Below are 26,552 nucleotides of genomic sequence, written 5' to 3'. Positions count from 1 at the left end.
CCGTGGAACAGAAAGCTGCTGGAGTGGCTGTGGGGGCTGGTGCTGCCAGGTAAACCTTTGACAAGCATTGGGAAGCCTAGCAGGTCCTGCATACCATTGTTCCATTGCTCACCTGGTTAGAGAGTCCTCAGGCGCTTTGTGTGTAAGGGCAATGATCACTGTGCAAATACTCTGTCTGCTAAGCGACATCGACTTCAGGTCATAACAGAAAGGGCCAACCCATTTGTGCTCGAGTTTGAAGCCAAATTAATTCCCTTATCACCATAACCTATCCCTTTCTCCCTCCTGTGTTTATCCAGCCCTCCCCACCCCCACGTTGACCTCGTTGTGTTATGTTTATTTATTAGTCAAAAGTAGGCTTACATTTAGCTTTACATGTAGCCTTGACAGAGGGTCATCTGGACTTGAAACGTCAGCTCTTATCTCTCCTTACAGTGTAGCTAGACCACTGAGATTTTCCTCTTTAGGCTTACATTAACGCTGCAATAAAGTTACTGTGAAATTCCCCGAATCGTCATACTCCGGTGCCCATTCAGGTCAATGCACATAACCAGCATGTCTTTTGGACTATGGGAGTAAACCAGAGCACCTGGAGGAAGTCCAGGCAGAATGTGCAAACTCCACACAGATGCTAACTAAGCCAGGAATCAACGCTCCATGGGAGCAGGTTCCCACATTCTTCCCCCGCTCCCTGTGGGAGCGAGTCCCACACTCTCCCCTGATCTCCGTGGGAGCGAGTCCCATGTTCTCCCCTACTGTCTGTGATAGCAAGTCCCACTTTCTCCCCCTCTCCCTGTGGTATCGATTCCACACTCTCCAGGTAAATAATTTTCTCCTGAATTCCCCATTGGATTTATTAATGACTGTTACAATTATGATCCCTAATTGCGGTTGGATTCTGTGTCTATAAAAAAAATTCATAATTTTAAAGATCTGTTTTAGGTCATTTCTCAGCCTTTACCTGTTCATCCTTTCCTGATTGGTAGAACCATGTATTTCTAAAAGCAAAATACTGCTGATGCTGGAGGTCTGAAATAAAAATAACAAGTGCTGGAAAAACTCAGCTGGTTTGGCAGCATCTGTGGAAGGAGAAACAAGTTAACGTTTCAAATCCAATATGACTTGGGTCCTGAAGAATCCTTTTAATTTGTATATTTGTACTATAGAATCCCTACAGTGCAGAAGGAGCACATTCAGCCCATCGAGTCTGTACTGACCACACCCTGACCAGCCCCACCCTATCCCTGTAGCCCCACGTGTTTACCTTGCTAATCCCCCTGACACTAAGGAGCAATTTACCATTTCCGATCCACCTAACGTGCACATCATTGCACTGTGGGAGGAAACTGGAGCACCCGGAGGAAACCCACGCAAACATGAGGAGAATGTGCAGACTCCACACAGACAGTGACTCAAGCTGGGAATTGAACTTGGGTCCCTGGCACTGTGAGGCATCAATACGAATCACTGTGCCACCATGCTGCCCCCCTCCTTTGTGATTATTTAATTAATGTAACTGCTCTTTTTAGTTTAAATGCCGTTATATAATTTCAAATCTCAACGAATCTGAATGTCATGTCTATCCATACCATCATTCTGGTAACTTTCTCTTCATTCTTCTATGGGATGCAGGTGTCAGTGGCAAGGTCAGCATTTTTTAGTCCACCCCTAATTGTCCTTGAGAAGGTGGTGGCGAGCTGCCTGCTTGAACTACTGTAGCTCTTATGATGTGGGCACCACCTGCAGAGTTGTTAGGGAGTTCTAGATTTTTGATCTAGTGACAGATATTTCCAAGTCAGGGTGGTTTATGACTTGGAAAGGACTTGCAGGTGGTGGCATTTTTATGCATCTGCTGCTCTTGCCATTCTAGGATCTAGGTGGTAGAAATCACAAGTTTTGAAGATACTGTCAGAGGAGTTTTGGTGAGGTACTGCATTGTATCTGGTATATAGTACACCCATCACTGTGGGCTGGCAGTGAGGAGGAAGTGAATATTTAAGCTGGTGGGTTTGTGTCCTGTAGATGGTGGACAGACTTCGGGGAGTCAGGAGGTGAGTCACTCACCAGAGGATTCCCAGCCCTTGACCTGCTGTAGTAGTATTTATATGGTTAGCCTTGTTTAGTTTCTGGTCAATGGTAACCCCAGAGTGTTGATAAGAAAGCGATTCAGTGATGTTAATGCCATTGATAACATGGGGCAGTGGTTAGATTCTCTGTTATTGGAGATGGTCATTGCCTGGAATGTGTGAAGCACGAATGTTACTTGCCACCGGTCAGCACTAACCTGGATATTGCTGCATTTTGACACAGGTGACTTTGTAAGGACACAAGAAATAGAAGCAGGGGGAGGCCACCAGGCCCTTCAATCTTGCTCCGACCTTCAGGATCAGGGTCTATCTATATTGGTCTCAGCTGCTTTTTTGTGCCATTTCCCTATAGCCCTCTATTCCTCGATCTATCAAATATTTATCCACCTCCACTTGGAATACTTCTAATAATCCAAACTCCTCTACCACCCATTGGGGCAGAGAATTCCAGAGATTCACCACCCTCTGCGAGAAGAAATTGTGCGCACCTCAGTTTGAAATGAGTAGCCTTTACCTTGTAGCAATGTCCCCTTGTTCGAGACTCTCCCACTAGTGAAAACATCTCACCATCTACTCTGTCAAACCCCCTCGGCATTGTATATGTTTGAATAAGGTCAACCCTCCATCTTCTAAACGCCAAGGAATACAGACCCAGATTATTTAGTTCCTCTTGCTAGGATAACCCTCTCATCCCAGGAATTAGCCTGTGAATCTCCTTCGGACTGCCTCCAGTGTTACTATATCCTTTTTTAGGTAAGGGGACTAAAACTGTACACAGTATTCCAGATGTGGCCTCACCAACACCTCCCTATTTTTAAACTTCAACGCTTTTGCAGTAAAGTTCAAAATGCTATTTGCCATTGTAGCTACTCGTTGGACCTGCCTGCTAGATTTTTGTGATTCATGCACTAGAACACCCAGATCCCTCTGTACTTCACTCACCTGCAGTCTCTTTCCATTTAGATAATAATCTGCCTTTTGACTCCTCCACCAAAGTGTGTGACCTTACACTTCCCTACATTAAACTCCATTTGCCAGGTTTTTGCCCAATAACCCAATCTGTCTGTATCCCGCTGTAGAATCACAGTATCCTCATCACAACCTGCCCTTTCACCTATCTTTGTATCATTGACAGAATATGGAAGCCTTTCATTCTGTTCCTTCCTCCAGTTCATTAATGTACATAGCGAACCGATCCCTGTGGTACTCCACTAGTATGTCTTTCCATTCCGGAAAGGACCCATTTATTTCCAACTCCATGTTTTCTATCTGACAGCCAGTTTTCAATCCATTGAGTCGTAAAGGCCTTTTGTACAGGTCTGCATTGACAACTAACATTAAAGTTGAGCTAATTCCATTTTTTAGTACTTGCCTGTACCCTTGAATGTTATGATGTTTCAAGTGCTCATCCAAATACTTTGTAGATGTTGCAAGGTTTCTGGCCTCCACTATCTTCCCAGGCAGCGCATTCCAGATTCCCACCATCCTCTGACTGAAAACAAAAATCTTAAATCCCCTGACCCTCATGATTGACCCCTTATTACTGAACAGCTGCTCTCTACTCACCCTGTCTATACCCTTCATAATGTTATACATAGAAGATAGGAGCAGGCCCTTCAAACCTACTCTGCCATTCATTACAATCATGGCTGATCATCCAACTCAATAGCATAATCCTGCTTTCTCCCCATTACCTGATCCCATTTGCCCCAGTTGCTATATCCAACTGCCTGTTGAATACATTCAGTGTTTTGGCATCAACTACTTCCTGTGGTAATGAATTCCACAGACTCACCACTCTTGAAGAAATGTCTCCTCATCTTCATCCTAAATGGTCTATCCTGAATCCTCAGACTGTGACCTCTGAAACATCCTCCCTGCATCTACCCTGTCCAGTCCTGGTCTCATTGAGGTCCTCCCTCATTCATCTGAACTCCAGCGAAAACAATCCTAACTTATCAGTCTCTCCTCATACATCAGACCTGCCATCCCCGGAATCAGTCTGGTAAACCTTCAGTGCACTCCCTCGAGAGCAAGAACAGCCTTCCTCAGAAAAGGAGACCAAAACTGCACACAGTACTGTAGGTGTGGCCTCACCAAGGCCCTGTATATTTGCAACGACAAATCTTTGGTCCTGTACTCAAAATCTCTCGCTATAAAGGCCAACATACCGTTTGCTTTCTTTACTGTCTGCTGCACCTGCATGCTTACCTTCAGCAACTGGTGCACAAGGACACCCGAATCTTGCTACACCTGCCAATTTACAGCCATTCAGGTAGTAATCTGTCACCTTGTTTTTGCTTCCAAAGTGAATAACCTCACATTTATCCAAATTGTACTGCATTTGCCATTGATTTGACCACTCACCCAACCTGTCCAGATCATTCTGAAGGATCTCTGCATCCTCAGCAAAGTTCACTCTCCCAGCCAACTTGGTATCATCTGCAAACTTTGAGATATTACATTTGGTTCCCTCCTCCAAGTCATTGACATATGTTGTGAATAGCTGGGTCCCAGCACCGATCCCTTTGGCACCCCACTAATTATTACTTCCCAATTTGAAAAGCACTCATTAATCCCTACTCTTTGCTTTCTCTCTACCAACCCATTTTCTATCCATCTCAATACACTTCTCCAATCCCATGCGATAATCTCTTGTGCGAGACTTTGTCACATGCTTTCTCAAAGTCTAAATATATCACATCGACTAGCTCCCCCTTGTCAACTCTACTAGTTACATCTTCATAGAATTCCAACAGATTTGTCAAGCATGATTTCCCCTTCATATATCCATGCTGACTCTGTCTGATCCTGCCACTGCTTTCTAAATGCTCTGCTATAAAGTCCTTGACAGTGGATTTGAGAATTTCCCCCACTACTGATGTTAAGCTTTCTGGTCTATTTCCTCTCTACCTCTCTTTTTAAATATTGGAGTGATGTTCGCTACCCTCCAATCTGCAGGAACTGTTCCAGAGTCTATAGAATCCTGGAATATGACCACCAATGCATCCACAATTTTGAGAGCCACTTCCTTAAGTACTCTGGGATGTAGATTATCAGGCTTTGGGGATTTATCTGCCTTCAGTCTGATCAATTTTCCCAGCACCATTTCTCTACTAATACTGATCTCCCTCAGTTCTTCTCTCTCACTAAATTTTGCTTGCATTCTCTATCATTTCTGGTATCTGATTTATGTCTTTTTTGGAGACAGAATCAAAGTATGTGTTCAATTACTCAGCCATTTCTTTATCCCCTATCATACATTTCCCCCGTTTCAGTCTGTAGGGGACTTACATTTGTCTTCACCAATCTCTTTCTCTTCATGTCGCTACAGAAACTCTTAGTGTCAGTCTTTATGCTTCCTGCAAATATACAGCTCAATCATATCTCCCCCTCCGCCTTCTCTACTCTAGAGAAAACAATCCAAGCCTATCTAGTCTCCTTACAGCTCAAACGCTTCATCCCAGGCAGCATTCTGGTGAACCTCCTGTGCATCCCCTGTAGTGCAATCACATCCTTCCTATAGTGAGGTGATCAGAGCTGCACACAGTACTCCTGCTGTGGCCTAACCAACGCTCTGTACAGCCCCAACATTACCTCCTTGCTCCTGTACTCTATATCACAACTGATTAAAGCCAGTGTCCCATGTGCCTTTTTAACTACCCTATTCTCCTGCTCTTCCACCTTCAGGGATCTGTGAATAATTACTCTCAAGATCCCTCTGTCCTCTGAGCTTCCCAGTGTCCTGCCATTCATAAATACTGCCTTGTCTTGTTACTTCTTCCAAAGTGTATCACTTCACATTTATTAGGGTTAAACATCATCTGCCACTGTTCTGTCCATCTGACCAACCCATCTTTATCTTCCTGTAACTTACAATCTTAAAATCATAGAACCCTACAGTGTAGAAAGAGGCCCTTCGGCCCATAAAGTCTGCACCGACCACAATCCCAACCAGGCCCTAACCCTATATCCCTACATATTTTACCCACTATCCCTCTAACCTAAGCATCCTAGTACACTAAGGGGCAATTTTAGCATGGCCAATCAACCTAACCCGCACATAGACTGAGGGAGGAAACTGGAGCACCTGGAGGAAACCCACGCAGACACGAGGAGAACATGCAAACTCCACACAGACAGTGACCCGAGCCGGGAATCGAACCCAGGTCCCTGGAGCTGTGAAGCAGCAGTGCTAATCACTGTGCTACCGTGCCGCCCCTTCACTATCTTCTTCACTATTAACTACCCTACCAGTCTTAGTGTCATCTGCAAACCTGCTTATTATTCCCCCACATTATCGTCTTTATCATTTATGTATAAAACAATAAGGGACCCAGCACTGAACCTTGTGTTACACTACTGGTCACTCAAACAGCCTTCTACCATCCTATTACTAGGCCAATTTCGGATCTATCTCACCAAGTTTCCCTGAATTGCTCATGCTTTAATCTTCTCCATCAGCCTACCATATGGGACCTTGTCAAATACTTTGCTAAAGATCCATATAAACTACATCAATTGCACTTCCCTCATCCACACACCCGATCACATTTCTAAAATATTCTTATCAAATTTGTTAGGCATGACCTCCCTGTGACAAAGCCATGCTGACTATTCCTAATTAACCCATGCCTTTCCAAGTGGAGATTAATTTTCTCCTTCAGAATTTTCTCCAGTAGTTTCCCTTCCACTGATGTGAGTCTCGCCAGTCTGTAATTCCCTGATTCATCTCTTCATGTGGCCAGAGAAGAATTAAAAATTCATGTCAGAGCTCCTGCTATTTCCTGCCTGGAAAACAATTCATCCGGGCATGGGGATTTGTCCATTTTAAAATCCAGCAGAGCCTCCAATACCATCTAATTTCCTATGTTGGTATGGGTCCTGCTCTAACCAAGACTGCAAGGAACTACAAAAGGTCATGAATGTAGCCCAATCCATCATGCAAACCAACCTCCCATCTATTGACTCTGTCTACACTTCCCACTGCCTTGGCAAAGCAACCAGCATAATCAAGGACCCCATGCACTCCGCACATTCTTTCTTCCGCCTTCTTCCATCGGGAAAATGATATAAAAGTCTGAAGTCCCACCAACTCAAGAACAACTTCTTCCCTGCTGCTGTCAGACTTTTGAATGGACCTACCTTGCATTAATTTGATCTTTCTCTACACCCTAGCTATGACTGTAACACTACATTCTGCACTCTCTCATTTTCTTTTTTTCACTGTATGTTAATACTTGTGACAATAATAAATCAAATCAAATCAAATCATACTGTGCCAGTTCCTCACAGTCCCTTTTCCTGAATCCTTTTTGATTTGATTTGTTGTTGTCACTTGTATTGGGATACAGTGAAAAGTATTGTTTCTTACATGATAAGCAGACAAAACATACTGTTTGTAGAGTATATAAGGGGAGAAGGAATGGAGAGGACGCAGAACATAGTGTTATAATCATAGCTAGGGTGAGAAAAAGATCAGCTTAATATTCGGTAAGTCCATAGGGCGGCACAGTGGATAGCAATGCTGCCTCACAGCACCAGACACCCAGGTTTAATTCCCGGCTTGGGCACTGTCTGTGTGGAGTCTGCACATTCTCCCCATGTCTGCATGGTTTCCCCCAGGTGCTTCAGTTTGCTCCCATAGTCTGAAAGACATGCTGGTTAGTTGTATTGGCCATGCTAAATTTTTCCTCAGTGTGACCTGAACAGACACCGGAGTGTGGTGGTTAGGGGGTTTTCATTGTAACTTCATTGCAGTGTTAATGTAAGCCTATTTGTTTCACTAATACATTTAAAAAAACTCATGTCTAATGGCAGCAGGGATGTAACTGTTCTTGAGTTGTTTGGTAGTACCTTCATTCCCCTTTAACTGAGTGAAAACTAATGAGAAGTATTGATTTCCCACCCTTATATAATATTCTGTGGCTTCACACACACATATCGACCTCTTGCTTTCTAATGGGCCCTATTCTTTCCTAGTTAACCTCTTTCCCTTAATGTATTTATAGAATATCTCAGGATTCTTCCTAATCTTATTCACAAGTCCTTTCTCATGCTCCCTTTTTGTTCTTTTAATTTCTTTCTTAAGTTCCCCCTTGCACTTCCTATACTCCTGCAAGACCACAACTGAATTGTTCTCTTTGGACTTGCCAAAAGCCTTTCTCTCCATTGTTATCAAGTCCTGAATAGTTCTTGACATCCAGGGTTCCCTAAACTTAGAGATAATGTGTTGGACCACGCTAACTCATTTCCTGCCGTTCTATGGGCTTTTACCTAATGCATCAGGTTCTTGTGCAACACCTTGTCAAATGCCTTTTGGAAATCTAAATACCCAGGTTCCCCCTCTATCTACTCTCCCTGTTACATCCTCAAAGAATTCAAGCACATTTGTGAAACATGATTTACCTTTCATAACACCATGTTGACTAGGGTTGACATCCTACTAACCGTGTCCTGGCAGCTTCAGAGATCTATGGGCAAACACATCAAGGTCCCTTTGTTCCATAGAACTTCCTAGTGTCCTACCATTCACTGAATGCTTCCTTGTCCAATTACTCCTTCCAAAGTGCACCACCTCACACTTTTCAGAGTTAAGTTCCATCTGCCACTTAACTGCCCATTTGACCATTCTGTCTATATCTTCTTGTAGCCCAACACTCCACCTCACTGTTAATCATCCGATCAATCTTTGTGTCATCAATAAACTTACTAATCCTATGCCCCACATAGCCATCAATGTCATTTATATAAATAGTGACTAGTAGGCGACCTAGCACAGATCCCTATGATATGCCACTGGACTCTGGCTTCCAGTCACTAAAGCAGCCATATGCCATCACCCTTTATGTCCTGTAACTGAGTCAATGTCTTGCCAATAATAGATGTTAAACTCATTGCCCTATAATTCCCTGCCTTCTACCATTCGCCACTTTTCAACTTAGTATCTGAGGAGTCGCTGAATGGTACTGAACATTGTGCAGTCACCGGCAAACATCCCAACTTCTGACATTATGATGGAGGGAAGGTCATTGATGAAGCAGCTAAAAATGGTTAGGTCGAGGTCACTACTCTGAGGAACTCCTGCAGAGATGTCTTGGAGCTGAGATGACTGACCTTCTGCAACCACAACCATCTTCCTCTGTGTTAGGAAAGAATGGAGAGTTTCTCGCTGATTCCCACTGACTGCAATTTTGTTGGGGCTACTTGATGCCACACTCTGTCAACTGCTGCCTAAATGTCAAGGGCATCATTCAACCTTCCTGCCACCGGAACATTGTCTTCTTATTCACTCTACCAAAACTCTTCACAAATTCCCTTAAAACTCTGCTATATTTCAAACAAATCCAGTTTCTTCAGACTCATTGCCACATGTTAGTGTTGATTTTGTTTAAATACTGAATAATATTCTGTTTTGTAATATTGAAAGTGCCAGAATAGACAGATGAGAAGGGAGAGGGAGGATAACATTCTCCCATATTTAAGGTGTGATAAATCCTGAGGTTTGAAACAATGTCTGTGGTCACGGCTAGGTGGTGCTGTCCACCATTTTTACCTCCTCTCCCACAAGCTGCTGCTGATGTTTTACAGTGTCGCCCAGCTTGGTGTAGTGAAACCCAAACCACCCACTGACAGCAACCCCCTCCCTCGACTCTCAAACCCTCTGCCTCTCCCCCTTCCACTGCTCACCACACCCCCCTGCCTCCTCCCAAAGCCCCCCGACCCTCCAGCCTCTGCCCCCCACTGCTCATCGCACACCCTGCGTTCCCCCCCCCCCCACTGCTCACAACTCCTCCTGCCCCTCCCACTACTCACCCTCCCCGCCTCCCCCCCTCCCCCGCTGTTCACCCCACCCCTAAACCAGACCCCCACTTACAGCAACTCCCCACCGTTGCTCACACACACCCCCTCCCGTTGCTCACACACACCCCCTCCCATTGCTCACAACCCCCTCTGCTGTTCACCACACCTGAAAACCAGACTCCCCCTGCCCCCTGACAGTGGCTGCCTCCGCAAGGAGCACTAGAGCAATAGTTATAGGGGATTCTATAGTTTGGGGTGCAGATAGGCACTTCTGTAGATGTGAAAGAGATTCTAGGATGGTATGTTGCCTCCAGGGTGTCTCTGAATGGGCAGAAAGCATTCTGAAGGGAGAGGGCGAACAGGCAGAGGTTGTGGTGCATATTGGTACTAATGACATAGGCAGGAAGAGTGATGCAGTCCTGCAGCAGCAGTTTAGAGAGATAGGTAGAAAGTTAAAAAGCAGAACTTCTCGGGTTATAATCTCAGGATTTCTCCCTGTGCCACGTGCCAGCCAGGCTAGGAACAGAAAGATAGTGCAGCTCAACACGTGGCTAAACAGCTGGTGTAGGAGGGAGGGTTTCAGATACCTGGACCATTGGGATCTCTTCCAGGGCAGGTGAGACCTGTACAAGAAGGACTGGTTGCATCTAAACTGGAAGGGCACAAATATTCTGGCCGGGAAGTTTGCTAGTGCCACATGGGAGGGTTTAAACTAGTTTGGCAGGAGGGTGGGAACCAAAGTAAAGGTGAATTAGCTGAAGGGGAACCAGAGAGTAGGTCCAGTAAGACTCAGAGAAAGAACAGGCAGGGTGAGGTTGCTAACCAAAGAAGGTCTAGTGGACTGAAGTGCATTTGTTTCAATGTGAGACATGTAACAGGTAAGGCAGATGAACTTAGAGCTTGGATTAATACTGGGAACTGATGATGATGTTGCCATTACAGAGGTTTGGTTAAGGGAAGGACAGGATTGGCAGCTTACCTGGATACAGATGTTTCAGGCGGGATAGAGGGGGATGTAAAAGGGGTGGGGGAGTGGCACTACTGGTTAAGGAGAACATCACAGCTGTACCCCGGGAAGACACCTCGGAGGGCTCATAGAGTGAGGCAATGTAGATAGAGCTCAGCAATAGAGAGGGTGTAGTCACAGTGTTGGGGTTTAGTATAGGCCACCCAACAGCCAGAGGGAGATTGAGAAACATATGTAGGCACATTTTGGCAAGGTGTAAAAAGTAACAGGGTTGTTGTGGTGGAAGATTTTAACTTACCCTGTATTGACTGGGGCTCACTTTAGTGCTAGGGGCATAAAGAGCATCCAGGAAGGCTTCTTGAAACAGTATGTAGATAATCCAATTAGGGAAGGTGCCATACTGGATCTGGTATTGGGGAAAGAGCGCGGCCAGGTGGTTGATGTTTCAGTAGGGGAGCAGTGTGGGAACAGTGATCACAATTCAGTAAGCTTTAAGGTACTGATGACCTTGAGGACTATACTTGTCTTCATCTAAGTGCTAAACTGGGGGGAGGCTAATTACAACAATATTAGACAGGAGATGAAGAATGTAGACTGGGGGCAGATGTTTGAGGGCAAATCAACATCTGGCATATGGAAAACTTCCAGGTGTAAGTTAATAGGGGTTCAGGACCGGCACATTCCTGTAAGGATGAAGGATAAGTATGGCAAGTTTTAGGAACCTTGGATAACAAGAGATATTGCGAGCCTAGTCAGAGTAAGGAAGCATTTGTCAAAGCTAGGAAGCCGGGAACACAGGAAGCAAGTGTGGAATACAAGGAAAGTAGAAAGAAACTTAAGTAAAGAGGGCTAAAAGGGGTCACAAAAAAGTTATTGGCCAGCAAAATTAAGGAAAATCCCAAGGCTTTTTATACATATGTGAAGAGCAAGAGGGTAGCCAGGGAGAGGGTTGGCCCACTCAAGGGCAAGGAAGTGAATCTATGCGTGGAGTTAAAGGAAATGGGTGAGGCGTTAAATGAGTATTTTGCATCAATATTCACCAAGAGAAGGACTTGGTGGATGCTGAGTCTGGGAAAGGGTGTGTAGACAGTTTGAGTCATATTGAGATCAAAAAGGAGGAGTTATTGGGGTTCTTGATTAACATTAAGGTAGACAAGTCCCAAGGCCTGATGGGATATACCCCAGAATACTGAGAGAGGCAAGGGAGGAAATTGTTGGGGCCTTGAGAGAAATGTTTGGATCCTCACTGACTACAGGGGAAGTATAGTAAGAAGTGTCACAACAGCAGGTTAAAGTCCAACAGGTTTATTTGGTAGCACAAGCTTTGGAGTGTCGCTCCTTCTTCAAGTGAGTGAGGAGTTATGTTCACAAACAGGGCACATATAGACACAAACTCAATTTACAAGGTAATAGTTGGCACACGAGTCTTTACAGGTAATCAAATCTTAAAGGTACAGACAATGTGAGTAGAGAGAAGGTTAAGCACAAGTTAAAGAGGTGTATATTATCGCCAGCCAGGATGGTTAGTGAGGTTTTGCAACCCAGACAAGTCATGGGGGTTACAAACTCTGACGTGAACCCAAGATCCTGATTGAGGACGTCCTTATTTGTGCGGGATTTGGCTATCAGTCTCTGCTCAGCAATTCTGTGTTGTCATGCACAATTACCTGTAAAGACTCGCATTCCAACCATTATTTTGTAAATTGAGTTTGTGTCTATATGTGCTCTGTTTGTGAACACAATTCCTCACTCGCCTGAAGAAGAAGCGACAGTCCGAAAGCTTGTGCTACCAAATAAACCCGTTGGACTTTAACCTGGTGTTGCGACACTTCTTATGTGCTTACCCAAGTCCAGTGCCGGCATCTCCACGTACAGGGGAGGTCCCAGAGGATTGGAGAATAGCCAACATTGTCTCTTTGTTTAAGAAGAATAATCCAGGTAATTACACGTCAGTGAGCCTTACGTCAGTGGTATGGAAATTATTGGAGAGGATTCTTCAGGACTTATTCAGGAGACAGGATTTATTCTCACTTGGAAATAAGTGGACATATCAGTGAGAGGCAACATGGTTTTGTGAAGGGGAGGTCATGTCTCATGATCTTGATTGAGTTTTTCGAGGAAGTGACAGAGATGATTGTTGAGGATAGGACAGTGGATGTTGTCTATATGGACTTCAGTAAGGTCTTTGACAAGGTCCCTCGTGGCAGACTGGTGCAGAAGGTGAAGTCGCATGAGATCAGAGGTGAGCTGGCAAGGTGGATACTAAACTGGCTCGGTCAAAGAAGGCAGAGGGTAGCAGTGGAAGAGTACGTTTCTGAATGGAGGGCTCTGACAAGAGGCGTTCCTCAGGGATCAGTGCTGAGACCGTTGCTGTTTATGATATATATAGGAGAAAAATGTAACTGGATTGATTAGTAAGTTTGCAGATGACACAAAAGTTATGTTCCCCTCGCCGGGAATAGAGGGTTATGGTCCCCGGAAGAGTAGGGCGTTTTAGTTCAGTCGGCCAGCATGTTCAATGCAGGCTTGGAGAGGTGAAGGGCCTGTTCCTGTGCTGTAATTTTCTTTTTTCCTTGTTCATAAGTGATTTGTTGCTAAAGGGATTGAATCATTTGATGTGAGAGTTTCCTCTGTACTGGGGATTTAAAATATTTAACTGGCGCTTCTTTCCCCCAGTCAGTGCTGAGGAAAGGGCATGATAAGCAATTTCTCTTGTTATGTGGACCTTTCTTTTCCAGATCAACTTAGCAACAAAGCACTCAATATTTTAGGCATACTGAATTGAGTGCTCATGAACAATTGTGTCTCCTCACATCAAACCCTGACGTGATTCCACAGTGTACACATTTTTTTAAGGGTCTCATTTTTCCGAGGTTATTCCTAGCTGTCTGCTACTGCCTCCTCCCCCACAATTGTTAGACAGAGCGCTGTGTACGTGCGAGGTGCTATGAAGCAATTGTTGATTGCATTAGTAAATGTCTCCAGGGAAGCTCCCATTCCCAGTGCTAGACTTGTGTTTTGCCACCTTCTAAGTGGATAATCAAAATCTGCCTTTGCTATTAGCTTCATTTCATTGGCTACTTTATTGATTTGGTTACTGAGCTGCACTCTTTCCTCCCTCTGTTAGTCTGCACAACATCCAGCATCTCTCCCTCTCTAGCTGGGGCCAGAAACAAACAAGATCCCGGTGTAGTGGGGAGAGAGAAGGGGCAAAGGCGGGGAGAAAGGAAACCATTGATTCCTGTAAGCATGGGGCAAAGAAGCTTTGAGGGGGACTGAATTTGCAGTTGCCACAAAGCTGTGTGTGTGAGGGTGAGCTGTGAGGAGGATTTGGAGATGCTTCACTGTGATTTGGATAAGTTGAGTGAGTTGGCAAATGCATGGCAGGTGCAGCATAATGTGCATAAATATGAGGTTGTCCATTTTGGTAGCAAAAAGCAGGAAGCCACATTATTATCTGAATGGCTATAGATTGAGAGAGGAGAATGTGCAACAAGACTGAGGTGTCCTCATACACTAGCCGCTGAAGGTAAAAGGTTTAAAGTTTAAAATTGTAGCAGCAGTAAGAAGGCAAATGATACGTTGGCCTTCATAGTGAAAGGATTCGAGTACAGGAACAGGGATGTCTTGCTGCAATTATACAGAGCCTTGGTGAGGCTACACCTAGAATATTGCGTGCAGTTTTGGTGTCCTTATCTGAGGAAGGATGTTGTTGCTCTCGAGGGAGTGCGGCAAAGGTTTACCAGGCTGATTCCAGGGATGGCAGGACTGAGGTAAGAGGAGAATCAGTTAAGATTATATTTGCTGAAGTTCAGAAGAATGAGGGGGGAAATCCCACAAATTCTAATACGATTCAACATAGATGCAGGAAGGATGTTCCTGATAGTGGGGGAGTTCAGAACCAGTGGCCACAATCCGAGGATATGGGGTAAGCCATTCAGGATTGAGATGAGGAGACGTTTCTGCACTGTGTAGTAAGTCTGTGAAATTGAATACCACAGAAAGCAGTTATGGTTAAAATACGTTTTCAAGAAGCTTTAGATATCACCCTTGGGGCTGAAGGGATGAAAGGATATGGGGGGAAGATGGAATCAGGCTGTTGAGTTGGATGATTAGCATGATCACAACGACTGGCAGAACAGACTTGAAAGGCCAAATGGCCGCCTGCTTCTGTTTTCTATATTTCGATGAAATGACACAATTTCCTTCTGACAGTCATTTAAGAAATGGTTTGATTCCAGAGCTGTTTTATTGTCACCAATTAAGAGAGCATCAACAGTGCTGAAATAGGAAGTAGTGAGCATAACTGAATCACTGGCACAATGTAGATTATCAGCCCAGATATAAACAAATGTCAGAAGTACAGGCAGGTGCTGTGATGCAGTTCTGGGAGAGTCAGCACTCGAGGGGCAAGCTTCTATTGAAGCAATAGTGTTTGTTTGCCCTTGACTGTTTATGTCCTGAAAGATATTGAACTGGGAAGTGTTGTTGAAGGATATAGGAATGATCTCACTGCAGAAGAAGGCCATTTGGCACATAGTGCCTGTGCTAGTTTCACCTCCATGTCAATGGCTCGCCCTTCTAATCCCACATCTGGAAACTTTACTGTTCTGCTTTTTAATCTAGAACTCCCTGGTCAATGTTACGATCAATTAGCCCCAGTATTGGTGGTATTGGGATCCACAACCATGTCCATTGAATTTAAAAAAATGGCAAAAAAAACTGAAACATTAACCATGTGAGTGGAACATAACATAAGAAGTCAGAACACGTTTGTTCTTTCTTTACTCTGAAAAATATGTGCAAACAAAACAAATTGGCTCAAAATGGAGGAGCAGGTAATTTAAGATGACAGTGAGAAAGGAAAAGGAATTATAAACAGCTCAGAGGAAGGATTATGAACTGTCAGCCTTGACTCTGTTGGTACCACTCTCCTTCTGACCCCGAGGGTGGTGAGGTCCAGCCCTATTTGAATACAGAATGAGGTGTAGTTTGAGATGAGATGTTAAACAGGATGTGAAAGACCCCAGGGTACTATTCGAGAAAGAGTAGGGGCATTGTCCTGGTCAACATTCCTTCTCTCTCAACCCAAACAGATTAACCGTCTGCTTGTTTCGTTTTCTCCTGATGGAGCCTTGTGTGTAAGCTAGCTGTTGTGTTACAGCAAGCGTAACTATACTCTAAAAGTAAACTGTTGTGTGCAAAGTGCTTTGTGGTGTTTTAATATGAAAGGTCTTGCATAAATGTAAATTTTATTTTGTTTGCTCCAACAGATTAAGAAAGACTATAGGACACCAGAAATGAACATACCAAAAGATGGTAAGTGCAATACTAAATCACCCTAAGAGTATTATTTATCCAAATTTATATTAGTTCTCAACCAGTAATACAATAAATATTTTGTATCCTAGCTCCCTTTCAATCCAAATTCTTGCAAAAATGTGAATTTTGTTTTATTTGCTCCAACAGATTAAGAAAGGCTATAGGACATCAGAAATGAATATACCACATTTACAGTGGAAATTGTATATGTAAACATGTCACTCTGTAATGACACTCTCCCACCATGGAGGTAGTGCAACACTGCTTACCATGGTATCCGAGCATTTAATCTGCACCAATTCTGCAATCCTTCTCTGCCTTTCTTCTTTATGTTACTCTTTAAAATCTACATCTAGGGCAAAGCTTTTGGACACCTGTTCAAATATCTCCTCAATTCACTCCTCATTGTTAGTTTTTGTCTGATGACTTCCTGTAGGAGCAGAAGTAGGCCATTCAGCCCACCTAGTCTGCTCTGCCATTCAATGAGGTCACCATTGATCTGATAATCCTCAATTCCATTTTCCTACCTTATCCCCACAGGGCTCGATTTCCTTACTGATTAAAAATCTGTCTGTCTCAGCCTTAAACATTGTTAATGATTGAGCCTCTGCAGTGATAAAGAATTCCGCAGATTCACTCCCCTCTGAGAAGAATTTCCTCTTCATCTCTGTCTTAAATGAGCAACTGTCTTACTCTGAGATTATGCCTCCTGATCCTAGACTCTCCCACAAGACGAATCAACCTCTCAGCATCTACTCTGTCAACCGTTCCCCCCCCCCCCCAACTCCGCCGAGATTCCTATATGCCTCAATAAGGTCGCCTCTCATTCTTCTGAATTACAATGAGTACAGGCCCAACATATGGCATGCTTGTCTTCATTGGTTGGGTCATCAAGTGTAAAAGTTGGCAAATTATGTTACAGTTGTATAAAACATTGGTGAGGCCACATTTATAATACTGTGTCCAATTCTGGTCACCACACTGTCAGAAGAATGTGAGGCTCTGGAGAAAGTACAGAAAAGGTTTACCAGAATGTTGCCTGGCATGGAGGGCATAAGTTATGAGGAGAGGTTGAATAAACTGAGATTGTTCTTCCTGGAAAGACAGAGGCTGAGAGGTGGACTTTATGGAAGTTATGAGGGGTGTGGATAGGGTGAACAGTAGCAAGCTTTTTCCCAGGGTAGAAATGACAATTACAAGGGGGCACGATTCAAGGTACAGGAGGGGGAGGAAGGTTCAGTGGAGAGATGTGTGAGGGGAGGTTTTTTACACAGAGGGTGGTTGAGGCCTGGAATGCACTACCAAGTGAGGTGGTTGAGGCAGTTACGTTACTCATATTTAAGACTTATCTTGATAGACAAATGAATAGACAGAGAATAGAGGGATAGAAGTGGTTGACCTAGATAGGTAAACATGATTGGAACAGGCTTAGAGGGCGGAAAGGCCTGTTCCTGTGCTGTACTGTTCTTGGTACTCAACACCTCCCTACCCGGGATCAACCTAGTGATCCTTCCCTGGACTGCCTCCGATGCCAGTGCCTGTGGACATTTTACTAGGTGAAAGGTGCTACATCAATGCAATTTGTTGTAATTTGTGGTCTGGGATCCACACATTCTTCATCGGAGGGGCACTACAGGTTTTTGTGGGTGAAGGAAGATGGAGCTGGATAGCCAATCTGAATCTAATGTGAATCAGAAATGTTTTGTTCAGCTGTTTGATCAATCCCAAGCTGGATTCCTCAAAGAATTAAATTAATTCGTGCTTACCTGCAGGCTGTCCAGTCCCCTTCGGAGGCCGAAGCCACAAGGAGCACTGGCTGACTAAACGCAGCATAACGGGTGAGTGAGATCCCTCTTTCAAATGCTTCTGTTAGAAGTTAATACTTAGGCCATGAAGGTTAATAGCTATTCACCTGTAAGGAGTGTTGCAGACTGGCCCACCTCCCTGCCCTTCAGGTGTATAATGAGGGTCAAGGTACTGTTGCAGACCCTTCCTTTATTCCATTTGATAGAAAGTGGTTGAGTAATTTTGCTTTTGAAATGCAGTTCATTCATTGAGGGAGAGGGAATTTGATGCTCTCTCCCACCACATCCTCGCAGGGGATTGGGGAAGGGCGTTAACTGCACTTTGATCAAGAGTAGATTAGCAGTCTGCTGGCCAGCATGGGGACAGGAGTGCAATATTCCTGAACTGTTCTGTCAACTCAGGTCACGGCTGACCTGTGTGTTGACTCCATTTACCCAGTTTAACTCATCTTGCACTGGCTGGGGGTGGGCGTGAGAAAATCAGACCCGGCTATCCCAGATTGGCAGCTTCAGTAGCACACCAGACGATGGCTTTGATAGAGTGTGGGGGTTTGTGTGTAGATGGTTAATGGGGACGTGCAGTGGGACAATCCCTGCAGTGGCCTGTCCCTTTAAGGGAGACCATCTGACTAGGTGGCCTATGTGGGCAGGCTGTCTGCAGTGGCTCTTTGTCAAGTCTCCAGACAAAAGACCTTCTGCTGCCTCTTCAGTCTGTCTCAGCTCACAGGCACTGTGTGTGTGAGCGTGCGTGCGTGTGGGTGGGAGGGTGGAAGTGGGGGCAGGGAATCACATCACTATTCTGATCCCTTTCACTGAACTCCAGCACCCCAAAACCACACCCACCCACATCAAACAATCCAAGCGCAGAGCTGCTGAAAGCTGGGATTAAAAAAAACACACATTTCCATCTGACCCTGTAAATTCCCCTGCTCCACTTCTGTTTGCAGACAGAGATTTTGTTTTTACCTTTAATGACACGTAGCTTTAAAAAGAGGACAGGGGTGGTTTCAGATGACATGACAGCAGTCATTGCAGACAGCAAATCCTGGTGCAATCCTGGTTCCCGTTGCCCACCCTCTCCTCCTAACTCAGCTGCCGAGACCCATTGCTCTGTCACTCCACTCCCATCACCAACTCCACCCCTCCCCCTTCTCCGCTTCTCCCAGTGGATTACATGGTTGCTGGGCATGTAGGAGGTGGGGGCGGAGTGTGGGGGGGGCGTTGGGGTAGCAGGGAAGTACTATGAATAATGGCAGTTAAGGCATCTTGTCAGTGTGGGTGTTGAGGGGCAGGCTCAATGCATCAGTTGGTTTGTTCCTGTCTGTTGTTTCTGACAGTATCGCACAAGCCTCCTCAGTTTAATCTGCTCCTCTCCAAAGCTGCTGCAGCTGACTCGGTCAGTAAAAGCCAGACCTGGTTCCCCGGCCTCTGCTCGACTTGCTCATTTCACCCGAGCTAGGGCATTCATTTTCCCTTCCCTGTTGGGGGTGGGGGGGTGCCGGGCAAACGACCCTGAGATGTACGTGACTTGTGATGCCTTACATAGTTGATGCAGTGCCAGGAGCTCAGCTGGCACCCTGGCAGAGAATCCAGGGGCTTCAGAAGAGGAGGAGGGGGGTATTAAATTTGGAAACAGCCACAAGGAGGGTCCAAGGAACATCATTCCCTTAAGATCCAGCTGGGAACGTGCCTGGATCGCAATCAGCAACTCCCAGGAATGGGAAGATCCCGTGGGACACCGCTTATCCTGTCCTGACTTCCCGATGCAAAAGGCTCCAGAGAGAGAGAGAGGTTATTAACAGACACAGGCACTGAGCTGATTTAATCCCTGGCTGACGTGATCCTCCAGGACATGTCCGATCCCAGACTGATCGCAGCACCTCCAGTATCAGGTGACACCAGGACAGCAACTGGGAGCAGCCTATTCATCTGTGGATGGCATCAATATAGAGAGAGCTCACCCATCCCCCTCCCACACAGGGCCCTCCTCCCCACCATCCCCCTTCCACACAGGGCTTCCCCCTGCCTCCCCACCCCGCTCCTGCACAGGGTTCCTCCCCCACCACCCTGCTTCCATACAGGGCTCCTCCGCATTCCCCCCCAACCCTGCTCACACACAGGGCTCCCCACCATCCCCCTTCCACACAGGGCTCCCCCCCCATCCCCCTCCCACACAGGGCTCGCCCCCCCCCCCCCCCACCCTCCCCCTCCAGCACAGGGTCTCCCCCCCTCCCCCCCTCCCCCCCTCCCACCCACCCACCCACTCACCCACTCACCCATCCCCCTCCCACCCACCCACCCACCCATCCCCTCCCCCTCCCACCCACCCACCCCCTCCCCCTCCCACCCACCCCCCTCCCCCTCCCTCCCACCCACCCCCCTCCCTCCCACCCACCCACCCACCCCCCTCCCTCCCACCCACCCCACCCATCCCCCTCCCTCCCACCGACCCACCCACCCACCCACCCCCCCCTCCCACCCACCCATCCCCATCCCCCTCCCTCCCACCCACCCATCCCCCTCCCTCCCACCCACCCACCCATCCCCCTCCCTCCCACCCACCCACCCATCCCCCTCCCTCCCACCCACCCACCCATCCCCATCCTCCCACCCACCCACCCATCCCCCTCCCTCCCACCCACCCACCCACCCATCCCCCTCCCTCCCACCCACCCACCCATCCCCCACCCTCTCCACACCCACCCATCCTCCCCCTCCCCACCCACCCATCCCCTCCCTCCCTCCCACCCACCCCCCTCCCTCCCACCCCCCCCCCCTCCCTCCCACCCACCACCCATCCCCCTCCCTCCCACCCACCCACCCATCCCCCTCCCTCCCTCCCACCCTCCCATCCCCCTCCCTCCCACCCACCCACCCATCCCCCTCCCTCCCACCCACCCACCCATCCCCCTCCCTCCCACCCACCCACCCATCCCCCTCCCTCCCACCCACCCACCCATCCCCCTCCCTCCCACCCACCCACCCATCCCCCTCCCTCCCACCCACCCACCCATCCCCTCCCTCCCTCCCACCCACCCATTCCCCCTCCCTCCCACCCACCCATTCCCCCTCCCTCCCACCCACCCACCCACCCATCCCCTCCCTCCCTCCCACCCATCCCCCTCCCTCCCTCCCTCCCACCCACCCATCCCCCCCCTCCCACCCACCCACCCACCCATCCCCCTCCCTCCCACCCACCCATCCCCCTCCCTCCCACCCACCCATCCCCCTCCCTCCCACCCTCCCACCCATCCCCCTCCCTTCCCACCCACCCACCACCCATCCCCCTCCCTCCCACCCACCCACCCACCCAGCCCCCCCCTCCCACGCACCCACCCACCCAGCCCCCTCCCTCCCACCCACCCACCCACCCATCCCCCTCCCTCCCACCCACCCACCCACCCATCCCCCTCCCTCCCACCCACCCACCCACCCATCCCCCTCCCTCCCACCCACCCACCCACCCATCCCTCCCTCCCTCCCACCCACCCACCCATCCCCCTCCCTCCCACCCACCCACCCATCCCCCCTCCCACCCACCCACCCACCCATCCCCCCCCCTCCCACCCACCCACCCATCCCCCCCCCTCCCACCCACCCACCCACCCCCCACCCACCCCCCTCCCACCCCCCACCCACCCCCTCCCACCCCCACCCACCCACCCCCCTCCCACCCACCCCCTCCCACCCATCCACCCACCCACCCATCCCCCCACCCACCCACCCATCCCCCTCCCACCCACCCATCCCCCTCCCACCCACCCACCCACCCACACATCCCCCTCCCACCCTCCCACCCTCCCACCCACCCACCCATCCCCACCCACCCACCCATCCCCCACCCACCCACCCACCCATCCCCCTCACCCACCCATCCCCCTCCCACACAGGGCTCTCCCCCACCCACCCATCCCCCTCCCACACAGGGCTCTCCCCCACCCACCCACCCACCCATCCCCCTCCCACACAGGGCCTCCCCCCCCACCCACCCACCCATCCCCCTCCCACACAGGGCTCTCCCCCACCCACCCACCCACCCATCCCCCTCCCACACAGGGCTCTCCCCACCCACCCACCCACCCATCCCCCTCCCACACAGGGCTCTCCCCCACCCACCCACCCACCCATCCCCCTCCCACAGGGCTCTCCCCCACCCCCCACCCACCCATCCCCCTCCCACACAGGGCTCTCCCCCACCCATCCCCTCCCACACAGGGCTCTCCCCCACCCACCCATCCCCCTCCCACACAGGGCTCTCCCCCACCCACCCCATCCCCCTCCCACACAGGGCTCTCCCCCACCCACCCATCCCCCTCCCACACAGGGCTCTCCCCCACCCACCCACCCACCCATCCCCCTCCCACACAGGGCTCTCCCCCACCCCCACCCACCCATCCCCCTCCCACACAGGGCTCTCCCCCACCCACCCACCCACCCATCCCCCTCCCACACAGGGCTCTCCCCCACCCACCCATCCCCCTCCCACACAGGGCTCTCCCCCACCCACCCACCCACCCATCCCCCTCCCACACAGGGCTCTCCCCCACCCACCCACCCCCCTCCCCACCCACCCACCCCCCTCCCACCCACCCACCCCCCTCCCACCCACCCACCCCCCTCCCACACACCCACCCCCCTCCCACACACCCACCCCCCTCCCACACACCCACCCCCCTCCCACACACCCACCCCCCTCCCACACACCACCCCCCTCCCACACACCCACCCCTCCCACCCACCCACCCCCCTCCCACACAGGGCTCTCCCCCACCCACCCATCCCCCTCCCACACAGGGCTCTCCCCACCCACCCACCCACCCATCCCCCTCCCACACAGGGCTCTCCCCCACCCACCCACCCACCCACCCCCCTCCCACCACCCACCCACCCACCCCCTCCCACACCCACCCACCCACCCATCCCCCTCCCACACAGGGCTCTCCCCCACCCACCCACCCACCCACACAGGGCTCTCCCCACCCACCCACCCACCCACACAGGGCTCTCCCCCACCCACCCACCCACCCACACAGGGCTCTCCCCCCCCACCCACCCATCCCCCTCCCACACAGGGCTCTCCCCCCACCCACCCATCCCCCTCCCACACAGGGCTCTCCACCCACCCACCCATCCCCCTCCCACACAGGGCTCTCCACCCACCCACCCATCCCCCTCCCACACAGGGCTCTCCCCCCACCCACCCATCCCCCTCCCCACACAGGGCTCTCCCCCCACCCACCCACCCACCCATCCCCCTCCCACACAGGGCTCTCCCCCCACCCACCCACCCATCCCCCTCCCACACAGGGCTCTCCCCCCACCCACCCACCCATCCCCCTCCCACACAGGGCTCTCCCCCACCCACCCATCCCCCTCCCACACAGGGCTCTCCCCCACCCACCCATCCCCTCCCACACAGGGCTCTCCCCCACCCATCCACCCACCCACCCATCCCCCTCCCACACAGGGCTCTCCCCCACCCATCCCCCTCCCACACAGGGCTCTCCCCCACCCACCCACCCACTCCCCCACTCCCCCCCTCCCACACAGGGCTCCCCCACCCACCCACCCACCCACCCACTCCCCCCCTCCCACACAGGGCTCTCCCCCACCCACCCACCCACTCCCCCCTCCCACACAGGGCTCTCCCCCACCCACCCACCCACTCCCCCCCTCCCACACAGGGCTCTCCCCCCCCACCCACCCACTCCCCCCCTCCCACACAGGGCTCTCCCCCCTCCCACACAGGGCTCTCCCCCACCCACCCACCCACTCCCCCCCTCCCACCCACCCACTCCCCCCCTCCCACCCACCCACTCCCCCCTCCCACACAGGGCTCTCCCCCCCTCCCACACAGGGCTCTCCCCCACCCACCCACCCACTCCCCCCCTCCCACACAGGGCTCTCCCCCACCCACCCACCCACCCACTCCCCCCTCCCACTCCCCCCCTCCCACCAGGGCTCTCCCCCACCCACCCACCCACTCCCCCCCTCCCACACAGGGCTCTCCCCCCCTCCCACACAGGGCTCTCCCCCCTCCCACACAGGGCTCTCCCCCAACCACCTCCCACCCACCCATCCCCCTCCCACACAGGGCTCTCCCCCACCCACCCACCCACCCACCCACCCATCCCCCTCCCACACAGGGCTCTCCCCCACCCACCCACCCACCCACCCATCCCCCTCCCACACAGGGCTCTCCCCCACCCACCCACCCACCCATCCCCCTCCCACACAGGGCTCTCCCCCACCCACCCACCCACCCACCCATCCCCCTCCCACACAGGGCTCTCCCCCACCCACCCACCCACCCACCCATCCCCCTCCCACACAGGGCTCTCCCCCACCCACCCACCCACCCACCCATCCACCCACCCACCCATCCCCCTCCCACCCACCCATCCCCCTCCCACACAGGGCTCTCCCCCACCCACCCACCCACCCACCCACCCATCCCCCTCCCACCCACCCACCCATCCCCCTCCCACACAGGGCTCTCCCCCACCCACCCACCCACCCATCCCCCTCCCACACATCCCCCTCCCACACATCCCCCTCCCACACATCCCCCTCCCACACATCCCCCTCCCACACAGGGCTCTCCCCCACCCACCCATCCACACATCCCCCTCCCCCACCCACCCACCCACCCACACAGGGCTCTCCCCCACCCACCATCCCCCTCCCACACAGGGCTCTCCCCCACCCATCCCCCTCCCGCACAGGGCTCTCCCCCACCCACCCACCCACCCATCCCCCTCCCGCACAGGGCTCTCCCCCACCCACCCCCCTACCCCCCTCCCGCACAGGGCTCCCCCTACCCATCCCCCTCCCGCACACAGGTCTCTGCCATCCACACCAGCCCCCATTGATACAAGGTTCGACCAAATGCTCCCTTGGAAGGTAGATAGCTCACACACCCCACCCTACCCTGCCTGAGACAGGCAGGCCTCTGGATCCCCCTTTCCCCCGACGGACCCCCTTCCCACCCCGGACGACCCCACCCTTCCCCTTGGACGGACCCCATCCGGACGGACCCCCTCCAGGCGGACACCCCTCCCCACCCAGACAGATTCCACCCCCCCCCCCCGACGGATTCCCCCTCTCCCCACCCCCCCCAGACGGATTCCCCCTCCCCCACCCCCCAGACGGATTCCCCCTCCCAACGGATCCCTCCCCCCGGCAGATCCTCCCCCCCCTCCTCTCTGGCAGATCCTCCCCCCTCCCCCCGGCAGATCCTCACCCCCCCCCCCCCCAACGGATTCCCTCCTCCTCCTCCTCCTCCTCCCCCCACAGATCCCCACCCCCAAGATCCCATGCCCCCCACACAGATCCCCTCCCCCACACAGATCCCCCCTCCCCTCCCCCACACAGATCCCCCCCCCCCCACCCCCACCCCCACCCCCACCCCCACCCCCACCCCACACATACACGGACAAATCACTTTTGCCTCAAAATGGATCACCCTTCGTCCCAGGACAGATGTCCCAGACACATATGCCCCGCCACTGCACCCTCAGACATTCCCCACTCCAATCTCAGGACATTTGAGCAGGGTTTTGGGACGTTGCCATAGCAATGTGGGTTTGGGTTGGCCTTAAATGAACTGGTGCCAGTGGAGTGTAACTCTCTCACTTCCTGCCTCCCCTCAGCCAGCCTGAAGATTAAAATACAGTAGTCACTTCACAAATGGTTTGGACCATCCGGTCCCACTGCTGTTTGGGAACAGCCCAGTGCCAGTGGTGCTCAGTGCCAATGTCCTGTTGTTTGGAATTGCCCAGCCCAATGCCTGTGGTATTTGGAGCTGCACAGAGCAGTGCCAGTGGTGTTTGGAGTTGCCCAGCCCGATGTCCTGCCCAGTACCAGTGGTGTTTGGAGCTGCCCAGCCCAGTGCCAGTGATCTTTGAAGCTGCCCAGCCCAGTGCCAGTGGTGTTTGAAGCTGCCCTGCCCAGTGTCATTCCAGTGCCAGTGGTGTTTCAAGCTGCCCAGCCCCAAGCCAATGGTGCCCAGCCCAGTGCCAATGTGTTTGAAGCTGCCCAGCCCAATGCCTCCAGTGCCAGTGGTGTTGGAGTTGCCCAGCCCAGTGCCAGTGTGTTTGGAGCTGTCCAGCCCAGTGCCTCCAGTGCCAGTGTCTCCAGCCATTTGCCAAAGGCTCCATTGTCCGGGCTCTGCTGCCGCCTCCGCCGCAAAGAGTCCCTCCCTCAGCACAATGAGGATCAGAGTCAGCCCGCAATTTGGCCCGGGGGGTGGTGGCTGTGGCTTCTCTCAGGGTGGGCTCGGGTACAGGGTGCCGGTGTCTCGGCGGGATGGGTATGTGAGGGCTGGGGTGTATTCCTCCCCTTCCCCTCCGGGCTGGGGGTGGTGCGCGGGCTGTGAGCAGGCTGTGCCGGATCTACTTTTCCCAGGCTGGCTCATTGTGCAGAGCCCCGGAGCCGGCTCCAGTTCTCCCAGCAGTGAGGGGGGGGGGGCGGTGGGGGAGCTCAGCATAGCAGCGCAGAGCGGCGAGCAGAGTTTGCAAAATAAACTTCCCGCTGCAGCAAGGAGCGCAGCCAGGAAGGCAGCCCCAC

The 26,552-nt window shown here is 51.4% G+C and overlaps 1 long non-coding RNA gene across 1 annotated transcript; it reads left to right on the top strand.

The window, feature by feature from the left end:
- Positions 1–18,017, top strand: LOC145340699 (uncharacterized). Its single transcript, XR_013886280.1, has 3 exons — positions 1–49; positions 16,131–16,176; positions 17,952–18,017. It is a non-coding gene; the product is annotated as an uncharacterized LOC145340699 (long non-coding RNA).
- Positions 18,018–26,552: the final 8,535 nt, after the last annotated feature.

This window comes from Carcharhinus amblyrhynchos, unplaced genomic scaffold, assembly GCF_965287045.1.
Source record: "Carcharhinus amblyrhynchos unplaced genomic scaffold, sCarAmb.v2.hapA chromosome_1307, whole genome shotgun sequence".
Taxonomy (NCBI): domain Eukaryota; kingdom Metazoa; phylum Chordata; class Chondrichthyes; order Carcharhiniformes; family Carcharhinidae; genus Carcharhinus; species Carcharhinus amblyrhynchos.
This window is presented reverse-complemented; position numbering and strand designations above follow the sequence as displayed.